At 40.1% G+C, this 22,793-nt stretch overlaps 1 protein-coding gene across 2 annotated transcripts in view; it reads right to left on the bottom strand.

Annotated features, from left to right (window-relative positions):
- Nucleotides 1-17,267, bottom strand: part of plcb4b (phospholipase C, beta 4b) — a 77,756-nt gene extending 60,489 nt beyond the window's left edge. Inside the window, exons 1-2 of one of the 2 annotated variants that reach the window (XM_080882648.1) lie at nt 17,016-17,267; nt 13,472-13,513 (exon numbers count right to left, since the gene is read on the bottom strand). The gene's annotated coding sequence lies outside the window, so the exon portion shown is untranslated. The remainder of the gene's footprint in view (nt 1-13,471; nt 13,514-17,015) is intronic. The other variant, XM_080882647.1, reaches the window with a different exon arrangement.
- Between the last annotated feature and the right edge of the window lie 5,526 nt (nt 17,268-22,793).

Raw genomic sequence — 22,793 nt, 5'->3', positions numbered from 1 at the left:
AGACCACACAGCTGCACTGACCACAAATAACATAAATGCATCAATAAAGTTTATAACAAAGAAGTAAAGTTATTTTTTTAAGCCAGGATATTTACTAGCCTGTTTTTATAAATCCAATAAAGTTTTTTTTTTTAAGAACTCCTTTGTCTATTACTTCTTGTATTGTATTGTAGGTTGAAGGGTTACTGTTATGAAAGTCCAGGTAGTGAATAGCCACAGGCTAGTTAAATGTTACCGCTGCATGTCACTGCTGCTAGCAGACAAAACAAAACTACCCGTTGAAAGTAACACTCTACCCAAAGAAGTACCTGTTGTACGAATGGAAGTATTCAAATTAAGTAATAATGTTTGTGTCTTATCTTTGGTGGTGACTCTAAACCCCAGAACATAGCTTTTTTCACCTTTTACATGCTCTGCAGCTGCTGAAGGAGTCCACAACAACTTTTAAGTAGGACCTTTATGTATGCAGTACCTATTAAGAATCAGTTTCACTAACTGTGGTTAATTAGCAACATTAGTAACGTTTATGAAAGACGAACATTTAAAAATCAAGATCCGAAATCATGAACCTCTGAACGATTCAGACATGTGGAGCTCTTCTGATTGTTTCTTGCCACAGCAACAAAAACAAAGGGAAAAAACAAACCAAAATACTTCTATATGTTCGTAAACTGTATCCACAATCACTCAATACAAATATTTTGAGTAACATACTTCTATACTGCAAGGAATAGTGATAGTAAAGTTGTGCAGTATACCATTCAGCACCATTTTCATTAACTGCATAAACACCAGCCTAATTTTTTATATGACTAAAATGTACAAATTACAATTATTTAGTGACAAACCTGAAAACATGAGGAAAAATGAAAGAAATGCATCTCTCTGGATACCTCACGTCTTCTTCGATTCAACACCAAGTCACACACATCAAAACACATCAGCAAATATTGACCTTTTTACTTACTTAGCATAATTTAAAAAGAAAATTGAGAGTAAACAACAGTTGTATAACAATGACTCTGTAAGAACTGGTGTTGTTTAACCGGCTTTAAAATCTCAAAACTCCAACACAACTTAATTCGAAGCAACCAAAATGCTGCATCCACTTTAGTGATAGTGCCGGATGACCTCTTCGATGAATGTCCACTCTCTGCAACCTTCGAAAACGGGGACACGGACTAGTATTGTAGCGTGGAAGCGGTTAAAATATAAAGACTTGAACTCAATACTATCACCATTCATTGGAACTTACGTTCGGTTTCTGCTAACACTGCAGTATAAACAAAATGAGTCATGCCGGGAGCGGTGCTAGAAGCTCTCTCAACTATTTATGAGGTTTTTTTGTTTTTCATCCTTTTTTTTTCCTCCCAATAGATTCATGTACTACAATCCATCAGAAAGACCCACGCAGGCATGAATGGAATAAATAACCTGAAACATCACTCTCTTTACTGTCTTCACAGTAGAACGTGGGTGAAATTGAAATAGGAGGTAAAGACAAAGAGGGCGGCATCCTGAGAGCGGTAGAGAACAATGGAGGAAGGGAGAAAGGCAAGCAGACAAAGACAAAGCTGCACAGGCACCAAACCATTTCACATACACTTTGACTTTTCAATTTTATTTTTTCTGTGTGATGCTGTCAGAAGCCAGCTCCCTGAGGGCCAAAGAGTGAGAGGCAGCCAAAGAGAGTAAAATCCTGGCAGAGAGAGAGAGAGAAGGTGAGCGGGAGGATTTTTCTGCTTAGTGAGTCAGAGAATATCGCTCGCTTTGCCTTGGAGAATGATGGACGACTGTCTTTAACAAGGAAAAAATTAGGTCTTGGTCTCTCTGCGCACATCAGACACAAACGGAGAGCACTTCTCCCCTTCCGCCATTGTGCAGGCTAATTAGTAGATTTTATTAGCATGGACCAATGGTAGGAAACCATTCAACCTCAGCTAATAGCTCATAGCTATTACACAGCATAATTTGTGCTGCTATGACATGAAAAACTGTAGGGATTAAGTTTCAGACCAGGAATCTATAACACTGCAGTCATCCATCTGCCCAATGTTATATAATACAGGTTCATTATAAAAATAAAAATAAATCATTCAAAAATGAAAACAATGTCTCTCCACATGAGTGTTTTTGACATTTTCAAAGAAATCTCTGTTCACCATAAAATGCATGTCCTTCACATGCAGAGGTTATGCTCATGCAGGTGTAAGAAGGCAGCCGAGGACTGGCTGATTAGCTGTAGAGCCACATGATAGAGACAAGTGAATGTGGAGGTTATGCCCAGGTTATTCTATAAAATCATCTCAACAATATAAATTGAGTTTTTGAAGGAGTTTAAAAAGACAAAATGGTTACAGAAGTAAAAAAACAAAAACATTTATGCATTTATTAACAAAGCTTAGGCAATTTTAATCCAAAGACTCTCCTGAATACATAAAAAACATCCAGTCTTGGTGTGCCACCTATGTAATTTTTAATTTTTTACTTTTTTCATCTGTTCAACATAATGGTGCAAAGGACTGGGTGGTTCCTTTGTTCTTATTTTCAAAGTTGTGCCGCTACACTGCTCTCACCAAAGCTGCGTACTTAGTTGGACTTAGTTGCTAAGATATGGTGGATGCTTTGGTCATTAAAATCAGCATAGCTGAGAGTCTCTAGAGTGGCAGCTGATTATTGCTCCTCTGCAAATACAAGTCTGTGTATTCCTGCAGACACACATGCATACAAAGCAGCAATTCACACATAACGTTTGGCAACTGGTATTTGAAAAAGGCTGTACTGTTAGAAGAGATTGGTGAGAGGCAAAAACGACAAGAAAGAGAACGTGGTTCTCTCTGATGTTGCAGGTTGTGATTATCATGTTTTTGCTCACAGCTTTAAAAATAATTTCAACATTTTTTTAAACTTTGACCCCATTTTCACCTGTAGGCACTAAAAGCAGCAAACACCTGCGTGAAAGAAAAGGTTCTTGTTTTTCCATGACCCTAAAGCAAGGCAGACCAGAGTCATTTTATCCAAACATGCACTTACACTTTGCTTTTTCAGCCAGCATTGCTGTGACTCACAGCCGACACTCTTCCACAGCTTGAGACGCCATCTAATGCTTCAAGTCAAGCCAAACATAACAATATGAAACATGTGCTGCTAATGGTGTGTGAAAAGCTAATGATTTGAGTCTGCCACATGTATTGGTCCCGTTCTCATTTTCAGGTCAAACATGGCTGAGTTCAGCAAAGATGCTGCCACTTTTACTTTTTTACAATTCTAACCATAAAGCAATTTGTTTTTGATGCCGTGCGCATCTTACTGGCTTCGAGACTACATTGGCTGAATCACAGAGCCAAGATGGTAACAGATGATTTTACATTTTTTGCCTTATGCAACAGTGAGGACGGACAAGGACAAGAAGTCCCTGGCACTTTACAAAACGTATTAACCTTTCATTTATTTGTTCTTCTTGTTAGTGGTGGAGTCTGCCAGCCCCGTGCTGGACTCATATTGTCTATTAACACACAAAGGATTGACAGGAGATGATGAATTCATGTCATCCCACATGAATGTTTGTAATTTGACCTCACTGATATTAGGCTGACCGTCTACTGTACACTCTAACACAGATGCACGGTTGTATTATATTACTCCTAATATCAACCAGACAGCTGCTTCTAGTTCACATTAAAAACACTTCAACGACACAATGCTGGGTGCCTTTGACTGTGAGGAAGGCAGAAATTTCAATTTGCCGCAGAAAATGAAATGGACTACACATTCATCAAAAATCGTCACCAAATTATTTTTCATTAAAGAACAAACAGAGCAGCCAGAGTAAGCTATTAGGTTAATATCAGATCTCTGCAACTCCAACTCCTCAACATGGTAACCAATATGCTCTCAGTTGCTGAGCAGAAAACATTTCACACTGTGTGCAGCATGAAATCTAATCAGCTTTTAGCTGTAAAAATCACACGGTAGTAAAGAGTTAAGCACAGCGACTGCATTTTGAGTAATCTGAATGTTTGTTCATACTTTAAGCTGTTGAGGAGAGCAAATTGATGGGAAGCTAAGTATAACCGTGTGTAATAATAAACAACATGTCCACAGACTGATCTAACAGGATGTTTGACCTCCTTAGATTGTCATCTTGACTTCTGCAGAAAAGTGACTTGAACCAAAAAGTACAAATAAAATTACCGGTTCATTTGCATAATGAGGTGCATTTCTGGAAGAGGCTTTTAATTGAAGGCCTAAGGTGAAAGTAATCATTACTCTCAGTGCTGCAGTGAAACCGCTCATACAGTTTTCTTCTCACTGTTAATTCAAACTCTAGCAGGTTTACTAAATAATAACAGGAGCTTCATAAACAAAAGGAGTTTGTGTGTGCTTACTGAGCCACTCTCAGTGAAGCACAACTATTGTGTTCTGTGTTTGATGTTCAGCCTCTTTTCAGTTTTATTTATTTATAATACTGTGCAATGCAAGTATTGAGCCACCCCTCATGTATAAGGCAAAATATACGCAAGTTTAAACTATTCCAACAAGCTTGAAAGACTCTAAACTCTCTTAGGCAGCTTTCTTGTAATGTTTTTAAGCAGTCTTTACTCTGCATTTATAATTCCATTAACTTTAACAAAATCCTTTTAACGAAAATGCAGCCCAACATGAGAGAGCCTCCACCGTGTTTCATACCTGGCTGGAGACATACAGCTAGAGCTGGGCGATATGAGATTTTTTCATATCACGATATGTTTTTTTCATTTCAGGCGATAACGATATCTATCACGATATAAGCCAAATAACTATATTTGTAAGATTTAAATGTGCCGTTGCTCACAAGTAAAATGTGAAATAATCAGCAGCTTGTTTTTAAATATTTATTTCCCATAATAAGTTCAACAGGGTAGATGTACTTAAGGAACATGAGACTTTTTCAGATAAATAAAGGCAAATATTGCAAACTACACAAAAGGCAGCCGCTAAAGCGTTTAAGTTTCAAAATAGAACAAACGAAACAGACTACTAAATTGTCAGTTCCACTTAGAAACAAAATATTAATTCTAAAAATAAATCTTAGTTTGTTTTACAGAAGAACAGACAAAACTGACTAACTTTTGTCAATATCAAATAAACTGAGAACTAAAAGGAAATTCTCAATCTCTCCTTGTTGTATAGCTGAGCTTTTCAAACAGTTTTAACAGTTACTTTAGTCTGACAAAAGCCGAATGACGAATTAGCGCTTCCAGTCAGAGACTGAGGCTACGTCCACACGTACACGGGTATTTTTGAAAACGGAGATTTTCCGTTTTCGTTTTAAAAAATAATCCCGTCCACACATAAAGGCAGAAATGAAGGAAAACGCTGCTATGAACATGCCAAAGCAGCAGGTGGAGCTAGATTCCTAACCGTGCAGAAATGTTGGCCAATCAGAAGTCTAGAAGCCTCGGTGGGAAAAAGTAAACAAAGCTGGGGCATAGAAGCAGAACCGAGTCGTATGTGTGGAGGGACAGTAACTGTGTGTATATGTAAGCATTTAAACACTGCAGAGAGTAGAATTAACAGTATTGTAGAAATTCATTTCACCGAAACAATAACGTGGCGCAGTGTGATGCATGCACCAGTTTATTGTATTTCCAGACTTGCTTTCGGCACAATTTACAGTGCACGCTACTCTGTTTTTTGTCAGACTTGAAATAGCCGAAATACCTTCACACTACGGAACTTCTATGGCTCTTCCGTTCGACAATCTCTCCGGCATTGGAACCATCATCTGTTTTCTCTTCGGTCACGCTCGGTTGATTTTTCTAGTCGGCACACTCATTTCCTCCATTATGCGCTGGCTGCTTCCCAAACAAACACACGTGCGGCTTGGCACTTGTGCTGTACGTAACAAGTCACGCGACGTGACGCTGCGGCTGTGATTGGTTCGGCTCTGCGCTACTTAGTTTGGATTGGCTGACCTTTTTTTTTTTTTTTTTAATTTTTTTTTTTAGAGGACAAGAGCGGCGAGGTCTATCGCGATAGCTTAATTTCTCTATCGAGTAAAAGTTATATCGCGATACATATCGTTATCGTTCTATCGCCCAGCTCTACATACAGCCATCTAAAGTTTAGGTTCTTTGCCAAGATGACTTTTACATGTAGACAAAATACTGGTTCGCCCCTTGAGTTAGGTGACTTTTTTTATGCTTAACAGTTTGTTATGCTACAGGGAGTGCTAAGTAGAGCAGGGTGATATGACCAAAAATATTTATCACGATATACATTTGAAAATTTGCGATAACGATATAACTGACGATATAATTGACACTAGACAAAATACTTTACAACTCCACAACTTTATTAGTGCAAAAAACCCCATCAGTGTATTTTCACTTAAACAAGCAGCTGTTTTTTTGTGTGCATTAAAGTTATATAAAAATGTAACAGTGCAAATTCCTCGCTGACAGTTTAACCAAAAGGCATTTCAAGTGGAAATTGGCCGACATATCCTCAGCATAACCATGTATAATATCCACAAAACTTAAAAAGAGGTTATACACACACACAATACGGTAACATTATGTTGAAGCACAGTACGTATCACTCCGCGAGGCGCCTGCCTACGATAGCTTTAATGCTCCGACAATCCATCAAGCGGTGCAGCTTCGTAGCTTAGCAAAGTCGTACTAAAACATTTGACAGATTTTCGAGCGCCGTGTACCACATAAAATCATTTCGAGGTCAGTAAACACAACCAGAATTCATACATAAGGCACACGGGATTATAAGGGGCTCTGTCGACTTTCAGAAAAATCAAAGGATTGATTTTAAGTGTGCCGTATTTTCCAAACAACACGGTAATAACGACGGCCCGCTATCACGCTCTACCAAAAATAGTGCTTTGTTGTGTATCTGACGGACAAAAGCTAAACCAGTTCCACACCACTGAAGTTGCAGCATTTCTACAAACCAATTCTGGTTCATCGGTTTCATTTAACGATCCACTTTCGCTCTTCTCCTTCTGCGTCGCCGCCATGTGCGTATGTAAACATAGGCACTGCGCATGCGCTTTTTACCCATATTCTATCGCGATATTTCATTTTCCTATCGTTGCCCAAAATTACACCGGTATTACCGTGAACGGTATGATATAGCCCAGCCCTAGTGCTAAGTATCTTAAACAAAATATTCCTCTAAAAATGGTCAGGTACAAGGACTGGACTGAAGATGAGTAAATGAGCGGCCAATGTCCTAAAACTAAACTTTGGGAAACAATTGCTCAAGACCCCTTTAAAGAAATTAACAGAAACTCTGGCTCCTTGGAAGCAAAACATAAGGAAATGAGAGGTGACTCGAGAAATTGGCACAGTACTCTCTTGATTTGTCATTGCTTTTAAAAGAACATGAATGTATAATGCAAAAACATGCAACAAGTGAACCTTAGAAGGCACTACTAGGACACAGAGACAAAGCTTGTTGAAGCTCTAGAGATTGTCTTCCGCAAATGGAAACGTCTTTATAATTCAGCAAGTGCTAGGAACAATCGTAGATATATGTACTGTATATGCATGTGAACGCAATGTGTGATATATAATTTACAATTTCCTATCTAGTAAATATATACAGCATATAGAATTTCCTAGTCTATGTCGTGTGCTATAATTGCGTCACCTAAGGAAAATGTCTGAGCATTTTTCACTGGAAAATTTACATCTGTCCTCTTACCATGTGCTTCGTGACACTTTTCTAAACTTCACATTGCTTCTACAGTTTGTTATGATAGCACATAAATCCTTTAGATGGCTAAGGACAGAGGTTTGTTTAAATGACATCCAAGAAGTGGCTGATGAAAAATGCACGAGGCTCTTTGACAAATTTCTGGCAGTGCTTGGAAAGCCATGTGAAGGGAACTATTCGCCTATTAAACCCAGTGTTTATACTCCACCTAAAATCTGTTTGTTTCGCTGCTTGTACTTTTCAGTTTATGAGTTACAAACTCCAAAGAAAGCCTCCAAAAAAATGCCATTAAAATCCGCTTTGTCTTTCAAACCAAAAAAAAAAACAAAGAAAGAAAGACATAAATTAGGCCCATATTAACTACTATATCTACATATATATAAGCAGGAATTCCTGCTTATATATATATATATATATATATAAGAAGTAAAGACAATTGTGCCATGTACTGTGTTCTGCATTTCCACTGAGCTGAGCAGGGTAAATGATAAGCTAATCTCTGAAGTGTTACATAATTGCTATCTTGTAGAGTAGTGGGCTGCCTAAAGAGACCCCTCTGGCACACACACACACACAAAGTCATGTTATGATAATGCCACAGGACATTACAGGAAACTCAGCAAAAAACATAATCCGTAATCCAACCTGAACATCTTTATATCACTGCTATATAATGTAAATTAAACACACACACACACACACACACACACACACACACACACACACACACTACCACAAGGGCAGTGTTGTAGAGAGAGGAAGAAGCAACATTCCTGCTGTTTATCAAGTCATCTGATCAGGCCAGCAAGTCATGCGTTGAAACTGTGTTAGAGGCTGGGCGGGATGCTTTAGGCTAACCCTCGCCCTATGTACTCTGCAGTTTTCAGAATCTTAACTTATTCTCTCACAGTGCTCTGTCTTCATGTAAATGACTGGTATCCTCCCAAAAACACACTAATGCTCCACTTTATTTTCAACAAACACCTAAAGAAGACACTTAAGACCTCCCTGCATTTGCCCCATTTGTAACGCAAACAGATAAACCATTAAAAGCTTGATCGATAAGTCTGTAAAATATCTGCTAATTTTCCACTTCAAGTACTGACAGTGTTGATAAATGTGATAATTTTGCTGACTGCAATGATCCTCGTCGGTGCATTGTGAAGCCGCGGGCTCTCTATTACGGGCCTGGGATGGTTAATAATAGCTATCCAGGAGAGGACGGTACAGAATCACGTTTTGCATTCTGGAGCGAAGGTCGACAGTTTAATTGGAAGTGCAAATTGCGTTCACATGTATCCCCACAGTGGATTGAGCCATGGGTAAAGTGAATGCGCACATTGCAAGCGTGTGTGCGTTTAACAAAAGAGAGGGAAGGGTTCGTCCCAACGTATTTTTAGACCGACGCGTGGAGCCGAGCCACAGTTATTATCACTGAAGTGTTGTTTTTACTCCTCAAATCCTCTTTTGCACAAGCTCAGATACTCCTGCTGCCCGCTACTGAATCAGCGAGGCCGATGCTGCCAATTTTTTATTAAGAAAGAGTAAATATTGACTTGATGACTGTAGCTTCCATCTGTTGGTGTGAGAGTAAGAGTCTCGCTCGCTCTCTATCTGCTCTGCTTTCACTCGCTGCCGACACTACCACCACCCCCACTCGCACCACCACCCATCTCCTTCCCTCTGCTGCTGGCTTAGAATCTGCAGAGAATACCCCCGTCATTATATTCACCCTCGAGCCACACTTACCCTTGTAGTGAAGACACGCGTTCTCATCATTGATCTCTCTCTTTGTTTAGGCAGCTAATAGTACTCCCACATAGCTCTATAATCCACAACATCTGGATTAGTGAGGGTTGAGGCCACTTTTTGATCAGCTATCGTGTTACGTGAAGATGAGACTGTGGGAGTGGAGCTGAGTGGTTTTATCAGAGCAGAGAGCGGGCGGGAGGGGGGCGGATGCTGAGGTTTTTCTGACTCTTTTATCCTTGTCACGGGCCGAGGACAGAGTCTTTCATGTCGTTTCTTAGAAAGCTTTCTAAGCAAGTGCACAACTGAAAGACGCCACATTTGCACAAAAGCAGTGTTACAGCTTCTTTGGATATCCAAAAGAAGGTACTTTGCCACGTTTACATTTCTCTGTAACTATTTTGGTATGGCCATTTATGAGGACTCATTTTCTTTATGCTACTTTACATTAAAAGATGAAGCTCCTCCAAAAGTAATATCGTCTCTCTCCGGGTGCTGCCTCAGGTGCCTGTCACATCCATATTTTCAATGAATGCCAAGGTCTTAAAATGCATCAGGGTAGGACAAAGTTGCAGAGTGCTGGATCCGTGTAAATATTTGCAGTGGGAATTTAGGTGTGTTGACTCTGCTGCCGCTGACACCGCTTCTCTTACGTGTGAGAAGGAAGGATCTTATGTTCTCCGTTTGAACAAGCACTGAACTTATTATTTTATCCTTCAACACAAAGAGGTGTTGATTTTTTACAGGAATGCTCCATAACATGATGACAGTTTAAAAAAAATCATGTTGGTAAAAAGAATTTGTATCCAATATTGATAACCATTAACACTGGTAATTAAACGTTTTTAGCCTGCACCAGCAGGATGGTACACACGCTAAAATAAGGTGAGGCATGATGGCAAAACTGATAATGTAAACTATAATTATTGAATGCTGTTTTATTCCTCATTGTCTACAAAGGATTGGGTGTTCCCTTCTTTCCTGTCACATGTAGTTACTGAAGTGTAAGCTTAGGATGTTTAGCATGTTGCCTCACACCAAAAATGTTCCTGGTTTGAATCCCACCTTGGGATGTTTTCCCTGCATCTGTGTAGATTTCTGCTGGGTTTACTTTGCCTTCCTTAGTTCAAAGACATGCTTGTTAGGCAAACTGGCTATGGATGAGACGTAAATCAAGTATTAAAACTGTGACAAATACAATATTGTATGAATGTATGATTAAATGTGACACATAGTAGCAAATAGCACTTTGAGTGGGCAGTATGATTAGAAAAGCGCCACATATATGGCAGTCTATTTCAATGACCACCAATTTTTTTTTTTTTTTTTTTTATTTACCCACGATCTATTACTGTGAAAAGCCATACACACTGGTACAGGTGGATTTAAAGTAGAAGCTTAACCCAATAGGATGGGGTTTTATTAGTAAATTCTTGACAGTACTTTATAATAACCATTTTAAGAAATGGTAAACGAATAGTGTGAGCTAAAAATTGATCTGCAAAGCATCTATTAACATTTTCTGAAAGGTTACAGTAAGGTTACAACTAATGTTTATCATACTTTTTAAGCAGGTAATAAAGACTCTGTAAGTCATCTATAAACATTATTTGGAAGGCAAGTATAAAGTTGTAACTGATATTTATAACACTTGTTTCAACAAGTGCATAATTATCCAGGTATGTAAATCACAAGATTGAACTTGTAGATGTCACTTCATGCCCTGTTTTCTTAACATACACATGAAAAAGTCTTCACAGAACTCTTTGAAAACAAAGTGATTCAATAGCTTGTAGAAGCACCTTTATAACAACAACTCTAATAAGTTTTCGTTTGACTTTATTAGACTCTCACACACACACCCGAAACTCTGGCTGATTGGGACCCACGCCCAGTTTCCCACCTTGGCTCAGGCGATTAGAGGATCATCAGGGGGTCCTTTTGTCCCTCTGTGGGGGGTCACTCCCACTAGGTTTATATCTGGGACTCTCCACCATTTGACCTTAGAACTGAAGAAGCTTCTCGGATGAGAGGTGAAACGTCTTCAAGCAACTTAAAGAAGTCCAGACGCTTTTCTTTGCAAGCTCCTTTGACTACGATGACCTGGATGACTGAGAACCTTCACAGACAGACTCTCACATTGTTGCAGAGGAATTTTGGCCCGCTTGTGTTTACAAAGTTGTTTTAGTTCATCAAAGTTTGTGAGCATCTGCTTATGCAGAACATTTCAATTGGTTTGAGGTCTAGACTTTCACTAGGTCACTGCAACACCCTGATTTTTTATTTTTCGGTCATTCAGTTAGAGATTTACTGCTGTGTTTGTGATCATTGTCCTGCTACATGACCCAATTTCAGCCAAGTCAGATGTAGAATACTTTGGTATACAGAGAAGCTCATGGTCAACTCAATGACTCCAAATGTCCATGTACTGTATCTGCAAAACAAGCAAAAAATCATGCCCCTCCATCACCATGCTTGACAGTTGGTATGAAGTGTCTGCGCTGATATACTGCATTTGGTTTTCACCAATAATCGTGGAATCATAATGGCCAAAATCTCCACTTTGTCCAAAAGACATAGTTCAAGACGTCTTGTGGTTGTCCAGATTGCAACTCTACACCCCTAATCTGTGCTGCCATATAAGAAAGAAGAGGCTTTCTTCCAGCAACCCTTCAAAAAAGCCATATTGTTGAAGTCTCGTGTTTCCAACTGTACTGTCATGACCTTCAACATTTAACATGCTAACAGGCCTGTAGAGTCTGAGCTGTGGTTCTTGGGGTTTTGCAGTTTCTCAGAGAATTGAGTGGTCTGACCCTGGGGTGAGTTTGCTGGGATGTTCACTCATATGAAGATTGTGTCATTGCGTTAACATAGACATGAATGCTCAAAACCGACAAACTACCAAAATTTCTGCTTTTATAGAGATTCTCACACTTGCAGCTGATCCATTAATCATATTTGACTGGCACCACCTGGCTACCATTTACCCTCTTAATTCCTGTAGAAGGGTGTACTTAATCTTTCACAGGACGGCATAGATTCCTGAAAAACCTTCACGACTGTATTCCATAGAATATGTCAAGTTAGGAGCGATATCCATCCTCTTTTGGGACAGACTGCCAAAAGACACCTTTTGTGTATTTCAGAAATACCAGCAGTTTGCAGCGGAGACCAGCTTACTGTTCAATAATCAAACCTTTATCACAAACTATAATATGTGGTAATCATAAAACATGTTTCCAAAGTAATGCTTAGATATGTTTTAAGAATTACTTTTCCTAGTCACTATCAAGTTAGTCATATGGTTCTTGCCAACAGAATAATTTAGAGATAATACACACCTCTCTGCTCGATAAAAGGAGACATATGAAAATGAACCAGGCAAAGCTAACAGACAGCTTTGATGCTACACATCATTAATACAAAATATATCATGAACACATAGGCAGCAATCACATTTGAGCTTCATTAAAGTGTCAAACTTGGCACGGGGGAACACAAAGCAACAGCTTCAGTCACGCAACCTACTTATCAATGAGTGATGTGTGCAGTGGATCAGCGAATATCAGCCTTTCATGAAAGATACAATTAAAATTTAGACTTCATGCTTTCATCACTCAGCACAAATCCAATAAGATGTCTGTCTCGGCACAACGTGTTTGTAATATTTAATGCGGGAAAGAAAGTGTCTGTATTCGCTAATGAGGCCTCAAAGAAAGAGTGGCGGGAAAATAAGATCCAGGTAGATATTAGTGCACGCAGACACGCAGAAATGTGTTAGATCAAACACTGACACATACATTACATTGATTGATTTATTGCAAGCTCTGTTTTCCCAAACTTTATGTTCAACTAAATTCTGGACGCTGTGTCGTTTTAATATTTGCCGCAGGGGCTTGTAAGCCAGCGGCGCTGTTGGGCAGAATGTAACAACAAACTAAGAAACACAACGCAAGAAAAATAAATTTGTGTTGCTGCAGCGATCACTGGCAGCCCCAAAACTCACCAGTTCAGCATCAATAATTTCAGCGGGAGTTCATATCTCGGCCTGCAGAGACAAAAAAGGACATACAGTTAGAAGGGGAGAGAATTTCATAAATAACAAAACCCTGAATGTGGACTTATTTGGCTGAGTTCTAAAACCCTGCTATACAATAGGAAGGTCAGGAGCTGAGATACAACCACACACAGAGATGAACGCATCCCGATTCCCTCCACTTACTCCCTTGCCAGGGAAAACAAAGTTCAGACATGTTGAGCTCTGCGATGCAGCATATTTTCAACATATTACAACAACACTGGTCCTATCAGTCGCTGTGCCCACATTACCCGTCTGTTGGTCTGTTAGTCCATCTGGCTTTCAGGACTTCCACTTTCAAAGATCTCTTTGCAGGAGCACAAAAGAGAAAATAACGATTCTACAAATCATAGAACTGTTAAAACAAACTGACAGAGGTGGAGAAAGGTCAGTGACTCTAGACCAGGCCCTCCCAAGTCTAACAGAAACCATGGAGAGAAAGTGTGCTAGTCTTAGAAAAAAACTAACAAACAAACAGGCAATCAAGATATACAGTAAACTGCCACTGGATGGATTCCAAATCCAGTCCCGCTAGAATAAACCTCCAACCTTCGAGCAAATCGATATCATGCTGGCAAGAATAACGCTGTGAGAAAACAGACAGAGAAAAAGAGATTTTTCTCCAGTTGGACCAAACCCTACAGCCAATCTCAAGCTTTCCACAGAGATACAAACACCCCGAAAGTTGATGCTGAGTAATGTCTGTCTTACACACATTTCATGGCCTAATCAAGTTCACATCCACAACAAAACAATGCCAGGCTTTGAAATGCTGTTTTAGTTTCATCCTTTTTCTTTCATACACTGTCTTTACATCCAAGACTTAAAATGTAGTTCAGCTTTTTCATTCTAAACTAACTTCTTATTGGCTTAACGCTTGCATATAATATACCAGTATACACCCTCAATCTGCCCAGTTTTACATTTTAAATAGAGCTAAATCTCCTCTGCACTGAACATATACATAATAATATGCTTAGTTACAAATTATCTCACAGCCATAAAAGTGTCCCTTCAATGTACTCGAGATACACCTGAACTTCAATTAAAATTGCTGGACTGGGAAGTCTGTCCTCACCAAATCAGCAGAAGCATCTACAGTGAGATTTAAAACCACATCCCAATATTTAAAAACCTTCATATAGGAGCTACAAATGCATAGCAGTGCAAGACTTCCTACATCCGTCTGGGCTGAAGATTCCCTCCACATGCATAAATAAAGTTCCTGGATCCAGATTGTGGTATTTTCTTGAGATCATCAAGACAATGTCTCTCAATTTCCAAAGAATTTCAGGATGAAACTCCAAAGGTAAACGGTAAAATGTAACACTTTGTTAATAACACTGTTATTAAACAGAGAAAGAACAAACTGAAGCAATTATATAACCTTGGCAGAAATAAAATGAAAAAAAAAAAAGTGGCAACATGCCATGGGATCCTCCTTCAAACTTGGCATGTTTGCTCAACTATAAACCCATAAAGTTATGTTTATCTTGAATGGTTGGGATACCATCAACTGGGCTACAGCTTTCAGGAAACCAGCATAGCACATGCAAAGTACTCAAAACTTGGTCTGAGTACTTCAGTCTGTAGTTCCTGCTACAGTAGCTGCCTGCAGGACATATGGACAAGGTGAAAATAACACCAGCTTTACTATCAAGGCTGATAAACGTTAAAGAGTACCAGTGATAACAGAAGCTGGCAAACTGGAGTCACTTTTGTTCTAATCGGTAAAACTAACAATGATGGTTAACAATTTAGATCAAGTGAAGAATTTGCAAATATAACAAGGTTTATCCCGCAAGCTGTGACGATGCAGCCAAACTCTTAAGCTTCTTAGTCCACCTCTATTCATCAAAATGCTTCGCAGTCCGGGTTTAAGCCTCAGGTAAGGGATTGTTATTGTGCGAGAGAGGGTAATGTTTGCCTCCGTAATCGCCAGTCAAACGTTTATGTGGCAGTGTCAATAAGCCAGAGCAGAATTTGTTTTTCTTTACATAATGGAGGCGATGTTTCACAGGCTGCAGAGGACGTCGCCTGGAAGGAGGGAGTGGGAGGCGACCTTCTGAGGGTTTCACAATAACGGGGACTGACGCACTCTTTGCTGCCTGACCACAGCTATCTTGATGGTCGATTTAATATGCACTAGTAGACACCTGTGCAGCAATTTCCCCCCCAAAAAGAAAACGGATGCAGTATACAAATAAGCGCTGCAGAGCAAGTTGGTGAGAGCAGGGGGAACAGCTGATGCAACAAGTTTGTTTCTACACTCATTCTTAAGTTAATGTTAGGGGGAAAATAATACTTTATACGGTGCAAACAAGTCTACACAGCCCCCCCCCCCCACACACACACACACACCTCACCCCCTTCCACCTTCCACACACACAGGCACATGTTATTCCTGAACAAATATCACTCTGCCTCCGGGGTGTAACGGATAAAACTGGTTTTGGAAATGAAAATGAAGAACCTGCTGAGTTTCGGCTGTCATTTGCTCTGGTTTCAAGGAAAGCTGCTGATTACATCTTCCCCTATCAAAAATAGATTGTTTAAAATCCAAAGAGCACACCGTGAATGATTTCACACACAAATTATGACATTTGATCACCCATGCAACTATTTTTATGATACTTTAACACCGTTGTGCTGATTGATTAAACACCGGCATTACGGGCACACGAAAAACACTGTTTTCTAGTTGGCGTAACGGTGAATCAATGACACCTTGCAAAGCTGGGATGGATGCATGCATGGCAAGCTGCAGCTACCACACTAGCAGCAAACAGACTGAGAATGCACCAGTTCTGCATGTTAAATTTACATTATCATACAAATCTCGCAGGGCATTAAGCTCCAAATATGTAGTGCAATAAACCAAAAAGCACCCATTAGAGTAAATGCAAGAAATAAAATCTCGGGTTTGTTGGTTGACTTTTATGGCCACTGTGCAGTGTGCACTGTGCTTGTCATCGGCCGGCTGGCTTCTGCTCTGTCCCGCTACAGCTAGCTCCGCTGGCTAGCCTCACAGCCGTTGGAAACGTCAATAAGCCCCGCATTTCATCAGGTTTTCAAGCCGCGGCGGCTCTCTGCAGTCCCGTATTCACCTAGCAGAGAGCTCACCGAGCAAAGCTGGAGTGAATTCGATAATAAAAACCAAAAGGTCTATTTAAATGCGTCTGCCTAGCTAGCTAGCAAATGCTATTGCTTCCAGCTGTGTGTGTATGTGTGTTTGACAGAGTGAGGCAGCGAGAGGATGTCTGACTGATGAGAGCAGGATTTGGAGAGTGCCGCTGAGAGCTAGCGTGATGGAGTTTTAATGAAGGGTCCAGCGTCCGTCTGGCAGCAAAACAAACACATTAAATTGAACTCAGTCTGGTGCACGTTTAACCGAGCAGCCCTTAACCTAAGACGCGGTAAACTCTGACTGTTCTCTCGGCAGCATTCAGAAAGCTTTATGTGTGTTTCTTACGTGGTTTCGCGGTTGGAGATGGAGAGGGGGTTTAATCCGACGGCGGAGAGAAAATGATGCTGTGCAGGGTCCGGGTAGGGATTTTCTGTCTCCGCCTGTCTGCGTGTCTTCCAGCTGCTGCTGCTCTATCCCGTCTCCCTCCGACTGTCTACTCTGCCTCCCTCCCGCCGGAGTGTCCCGGTGTTCTTGTACCACTCGCCCTCCAGTGGAGAATGAACGGTGCTGATGCGCGCTGATTAGGAACCCCTCTTCAGACGGGCAGCCCTCCCCATCCCCTCCCACACCCACCACTACACACTGCACTCACACCTAACGTGCCTGCGCGCGAATGGGTGTGTGCGTGCGTGTGCGATCGCGCGGTGGCGTGCGTGTAAATGAGTGAATGAGTGTGCTTTGGGTTAACGGAGTGAGTCATCCGGTAGAACCAGATCCAGCTCCGCCCCCGTTTTCTAACAGCTGACTACTGTAGCCGCCATGCGTTGATAAAGACAAACAGTGCCCCCCCTCCTCCCTTTGTAAAGTCACAGTGATGCTGGCCTGCTTCCCCTAAAGACACAACAGCAACTTTATGACACTTAGTTTTAATAGTGGCACCACTTTCATGTACGGTAACAGTCTTTTCTAAGATATTATTTTTAGGTTTACATAAACTATGAATAACTGGAAATATGTTTGCAGTCTGTGACGCTGTTGTCTAGATATCATCCACTATTCATTTTCACACCAGATCCTGCTGAACTACTTCGTGTTTGATGCTACAGTTCTGCAATTTAAAAAAATATATATATACATATTTCTATAGTTTTAACTTCGTTTTTTGAACATCTATGGAGCTGCACACCAAATCTCTTTGCACTGCATTATAAAAGCTATGGAAATGGCATTAGACTGTATAAAAACAAATTCAGTCACATGAGAACAAAGCTTTTGGGGGATTTTTCTTGATTTAATGTTTACATGTTTTATAATATATTTTGGTTCTAAACAGCTGCAAGCATGCACATAAAAAATATTGCTAGTGTGCACAAGATACACTCCTTTGACGGCTTTATTTGAGATGTCATGACTTGCAGTGCTTAGTATGGAGGTAATGCAGCTCCAAAAATACTGCACCTTACAATCCCCAAACCCACTTATGTCAAAACATCCTCCCGATTTATAATGCAGGATTTCTGTAAAAGGGTTCATATTATGCCGTTCTTTATTTTCTATCATGTATATGTATATAACGTGCTGCAATGGTGACTGGTCATATTAAACATGACCAAAGTCTAAAATAATGAGCTCAGAATTTAGATGTAAGTATGTAAGCAATCCCAGGGGGACAAAAGTTGAGGCTTCAAAGTGCTCTATATGCTTTATTTCACAAAGTTTTTTCTATGCTTTGCTGTGTATGATGTCAAGGAAGAGGGGATGGGCTTAATATGATCAGACACACAGCTCTGACTGTAAACACAGAAGCTCCATCCACCTCTTATTTAAATCCTCTGTTTACAAGCAGCAGTAAGAAGAAAGTTGACTCAAATAAAGATGTGAAGAGTGTAACCGAAGACAATATCAAAAAGGTTATTTTTAAGGTTAAGTTTAAGAAAGCTACAGGACACTTTCGGTAGCTTTCAGAGGCCTATTCCTGCCTCCAAGGACCCATTAAGTGGACACTGTTTTCAAAATTAATTATTGTATGACAATCAGTCTCCTAAATGGTACAAAAGCAACTACAGCCACTCCATCATTAGAGGAAAAAATAGTCGGCAGTCTCTGAGCTTCAGAGACTAAATGGGCCAAAAATGATGACAGAAGTATAGTGAGGAAAACCCTGCAAACCAAGGGCACTGTGTCTTTCCTCATCCCTCTAAATGGGACATTTTTAGGTTTTAGGACATGGTCTGATAGTTTAACAATGGTACGGATAATATTAGAGTCACAATCCGAATTTGATCCAGCCTAGATTAAGGCAAAGTTCAGTGTTAACATTACATTCATAACTTTGGGATTAAGGTTGTGTTATGATAGTTGAGGGAAAGTGGAGAGAGCTAAGATTATATTTGGGGGCCAAGGAGTGGAGGCAGTCAGTGATTAGCATTTCACTCGCTCACTCAAACATTCACATCAGTTTCTGCTTGTGTTTTTGTGCCTATGTAACTATGTATGTGTGTGTGTTTGTGTGTGAGTGAGTGAGAGAGAGCTCAGTGTACCTTAGCCAGCATCCTGCGGTCTTCTCCTCTCTGTCCTGGTGTTACAGGACACCTCCTCCTCCTTCTCTTCGTCCCCGCAGCAGATGGACAGACGCAGAGCGATATTATTCCTGGGAGTTTGGAGGGGCGTCTCTGTTTTTATAACCCAGAGAATCTTATTAAAAAGCTGCTCTCCTTCCGTCCTGAACTTGAGGTTAATTAGCTCACTTCCTAGTTGCCGACATGCACCGAGGCCTCTGAATGGTCACAGTGGTTGTTATGGACGACTAGGCTTGTCTTATCTCTGGCTGCCTGTGGGGATTCTGCTGTGGAGCTGAGACTAAGAAGGGCACAGTATTTATGTAGTGTGGAAAACACATACACTGGCAGCACGTACAAATGTAATAGAGACAGCCGAAAAGTCACCCACACAAGCACACTGACACAGTGAGCACAGACGTACACAGACTCACACGGGAGACTTCACCAACGCTCACACAATGTGTAACAAGTTTTTTGGTTTTGTTTTGTTTTTTTGTAAATGTGCTAAAGATGAAAAAATAAGTGTTACCACTGGACATTCAGGAAATGGAGTGATTAGATATTACTGCAGTTGCATCCAAGTGCAAACAATAATAATTCTGCCCATAGGTCTATGGATGCAGCCTAAGATTCATTTGACTTTTGAGGCAGAGGAAAAGCCAAACTAGATGGGTGTTGATCCAAACATGGCTATGGACATCTACATGCATGCAACCCTACTATGCATGTTTTTGCATAATAGTTCTATATGACTTCTCCTGTTATCCAGCCATGGCAGGTTTTCTGTTAGGGTTACTTCAGAGATGTTCCTAAACTGCGGGTACCCCCACTGCCAAAAACGTCCTGTTATGTAGACACTGCTTTTAGATATAAACTGTACATAAAAGATTGCCTTAAACCTGCATTATTTCAAATGGCCAGCAGGTGGCAACTGCTCTTATTGCCGTGTTTGGGAAAATTACCCTACTGTTCAGTTGATCTGTGATCTCAGCTAACACTTTCCTGATGTGTTTATCAGCTCACTTCCTGGTTTAAATTCTTATTTAACGCAACGGGATGTTTATTTTGCAATTTATGGCCACACGTAAAGTAAAATAGACAACAGAGCAGGGTACGCTTTAGGGCGAGCTAGCTAGAACCACCACTTCCTCAACTTGTGTTGCTCAAAATTGTAAATAGCGACAGCTATAATGATCAAGCCGTGGCTTCAAGGTAGGTTCAAAAACAAGTGGTTAATGTCACTGTGGATACGCCCATTTTTTTAAACCTGCAGCATCAGGTACCTGATAACGGCCACTGCCTACCACAACAACCATGGTGTCTCTGAGTAGCACTGAGCAAGGCTGTCTTGTAAAGTATTTTCCATGTAGGACAGAAGAAAAAGACTTTATTAGTTCTTATTTCAATTGTGACATAATCAATACCAGATTTCTAATACAATTTTGAGTTTATTGTTTTGAAGCAGGTAAATTGAAGCCAATTTCATTACAATGCCATTAATAGGAAGTGAACAGTCTATTTATAGGCAGGCTGTGTTGTTACCTGGGAGATAACAGGAAGCAGGTCATCAAGGCTTCCCCTGCCAGCCCATTACCTTGAGTGTGACAACCCCACCAGCCTACAGTGCACAAATACCCGTCACAGATGCTTCCAAACATACTCTGTAACTGGGTTTCAGACACTGATTCATCTTTTAAAAGAAAGCAGTGACACCATTAAGCTGTTTCCAACACAATTTTTGTTCTTTTTTTGCCTTTGCTGAGTTACGGACTGTGGGTTCAAGACACTTCAAGAAAAAAACGTAACTACCGGGAATCCCCCCCCCAAAACACCAACTCAGGATTGGTTTCACCACTGAAACCAGGAAGGATTAATATAATGTATGTAACTGTAACACATTACATACATAGACATGAAATCTGTAAGATGTAACAATAAAAAAACAAACCAACACAATATTAAGTTCAGCACAACAAATCAAAAGACACACAACTCCACTCCAGCAAAGTACAATAATAGCCACATTTATTGTAATTACAAGCAAGTTCCCTTTACACTAGATTTTTTTTCTCAGCTTCATGTTTTAACCTTCGTGTCATACGTACATTTACATTTCCAGAGTGCATACACTGATGAGAAGGGGGGGGGGGGGTAGTCTGTTAAATAAAGTGGTTCAAGACATAAAAGAAAACAAAAAATGTCTCTCTTGCCTTTATGAGTCACATGTTAAATACTTCTCATTACAAGCATTACTCAGTAGTGGTACTGTACTAAAAAGTGCACACGGTCTATTCAATACCAGACAGCTTCATATATTATTATATAATGGCAATTTTAACAATGATGCATTTCACACATTCAACATCAAACAAGGCAAACCCATTCAAAAGGCACAGGACTCTCACATTGATATCATCTTTAAAAAAAAAAGAAGGTATTTGTACTTACATGTCAGGCAATCCTTCACTTTCAACTCTTTTTCTAAAAGGAAAATCAGCTGAAATATGATTCGATATCAAATGGCACACCCATGGTGGCACTGGGCGGAAGAAAGTTTAAAAAAAAACTTAATGAATTAGCACAGTTCACATGTTACAGGGGGGAGGAGTCCAGTTATTCATAGGTTCATGTTAACGCTGGTGTTCTGCAGATATAAACTGAGCACCTGATTGAAAATAATGCAACCATTTCCCCACAGTTTCCCCGCTTTAGACTCCAATCGTGGGTAAATAATAATAAAAATAATGACGATGCCCGAGGGGGACGTATTTTCTGTGGGCATTCTCTGTGTGTATTGTGCACACAAGGTTTCCCTGTAAGTACAAAGGGAACCAGTTAAGAGGAAGGCCGCTTCAACAAACTACAACAGGATCCTCTTCTGTTTGAATGTCCTGGTTTGTTTTAGTCAAGGGGGCAAAGGTAAAGAATACAATGAGCAATCTGTGAGCAGGAGCCGGCTAGCGTTGCATCTAGAGAACAGGGTGTGTCATTACTTACTTTAGTCCTGTTCAGCTTATTCCGCAGTGATGCATCAAGCCACACTGAGCCCACTGTTTTGCAGGTTAAGTTTAAATGTTTCAGAGAAAATAGATTTACATTAATAAACATCTCTGCTACAGAGCTACTTGTTAACATTTACAGTTGTTCAAATACATGCAGACACTGTACAAATAAACGTTCCCTTCTTGTCCTCTTTGGACAGAATCGTCCACAAACTTGTTAAAAAAAACCCAAAACAAATACGAGGCAGAACAAAGAAAGAATGGCAGATAATTTTTTAAGAATATTTCCAAATTTCACAAAAAAAAACCCCCAAAAGAAATTATTTTAAAAAACAAAACAAAAAGGAAATTAGCAGCAACGCATAGGCTTAGTTCTGTGAGAACAAACTCAAGAACCAGCAAGCCACCAGTGCCTCTGGGTTAAAGTAAGAGAGGGTTTAGTGAGCCTTCAGTGCAAATATGTAAAGGTGAATTTAAATCTTATAGAGACGGAAGCTTTAAAGGCTGGATATATAATGACTTCTTTACAGTACACTCCATTTAAAATCCACTGTGAAGTG

This window comes from Rhamphochromis sp. 'chilingali' (genome assembly GCF_963969265.1).
Source record: "Rhamphochromis sp. 'chilingali' genome assembly, chromosome: 5".
Classification (NCBI taxonomy): Eukaryota; Metazoa; Chordata; class Actinopteri; order Cichliformes; family Cichlidae; genus Rhamphochromis; species Rhamphochromis sp. 'chilingali'.
Note: the sequence above shows the minus strand (reverse complement) of the source record. Positions and strands in the feature narration are given on the sequence as shown.